Below are 1,488 nucleotides of genomic sequence, written 5' to 3' on the forward strand. Positions count from 1 at the left end.
GGAGGCAACGAGGAAGCAGAACGAGCAAATGATGGAGATGATGAAGAGGATGTACCCGAACGAGCACTTCCCGTGTTTCTTTCTTTTTTTTTTCAAAAACTCTGAATATTTTATTTTGGTATGTACAACTTTGAATACTATCTAATATATTTTCTATTTTAATTTTATATTTTCGAATTTCAATTAAAAAATTAAATTTTAATTTAAAAAAAAAATTATTTTTGGGAATATTCCGAGGAAGTGTATCCCTCGGGATATTCCGACGACAACTTCCTCGGAATAGTCCGAGGGCATATCTCCTCGGAATATCCCGACGGATACACTTCCTCGGAATATTCCAACGGTAAATATTTCTCGGAATATTCCGACGGCCGTAGTTCCTCGGAATATCCCGACGGAGACACTTCCTCGGAATATTTCGACGGCCAAAGTTCGTCGGAATATTCTGATACCTCTTTTCTCTCGGAATGGTTCCAAGGACCGTTCCATCGGAAATATCCGAGGAGATACCGACGACCAGTCCTAGGAAATGGTTCTTCGGAATGTCCTCGGAATCTTTAATTCTCGGTATTCCCTCGGAATTTTCCGAGGAAACTTTGCTTTCCGACAAGAAATTTCCGACGACCATTCTCGTCGGTATGTCCTCGGAATACCGTTATTCCGAGGACATACCGACGATATTTGTCGTCGGAATACCGGTGTTTTCTTGTAGTGTGCTATCTATGTCATACGGCATGAAGGAAATGCTCGCATGCATTCAGGCCTCACTATTTCTCATGATGCAGTTGCTGATAAAGCCATTGCTTTTGCTGTTGATAAGTGTCGTGCTATGACTTCATTGGGTTCTCCCTTGGGTCCCCTGCTCCTAAATGTCTGGATATCTTAAGGTCCTGGAAGTGCCTTAAACCTGATATTTCCCCATTAATCACGATCCTTCTGTCTTTTCTTCTTTTTCTGTAAGATGCTATTTGCTTTCCTTTTTTTTAAATTAATAAAAATCCTTTATCAAAAAAAAAAAATTCAATTTTACCACAACTTAGATATCACTTTTCAAATTTGTTTTAAATGATAATTATTTTCATAAAACCTTATAATTTGTGATAAAGAAATTAAATTAAGTCTACTAAATGTTTATAAATGTTTAAGAATAGTTTATAAAAAATTTATAGAAGTTTATAAATCCAACAATACCCTGAAATACTAAACCGTAAACAATAACAATAAATCTTAAACCTAAATGTTATAGTATCTTCGATGCATGTATTTTTAAAAAGTAGTCACCAACATAAAGTATTTTTAAAAAAATTCTCAAAACTCTTAAGCCATCACTGAGTATTCTTTTTTTTTTTTTTTTTTTTTTTTTTTTGACAAAAAAAAAAAAAAAAAAAAAAAAAAAAAAGAATACTCAGTATTCATAGCATAAGAACTACATGAAAACCAGTGGCTAATCCAAAACAAACTTTAATAATCAGTAATAATCATTCTTGT

Source organism: Brassica oleracea, chromosome C8, assembly GCF_000695525.1.
Source record: "Brassica oleracea var. oleracea cultivar TO1000 chromosome C8, BOL, whole genome shotgun sequence".
Lineage (NCBI taxonomy): Eukaryota > Viridiplantae > Streptophyta > Magnoliopsida > Brassicales > Brassicaceae > Brassica > Brassica oleracea.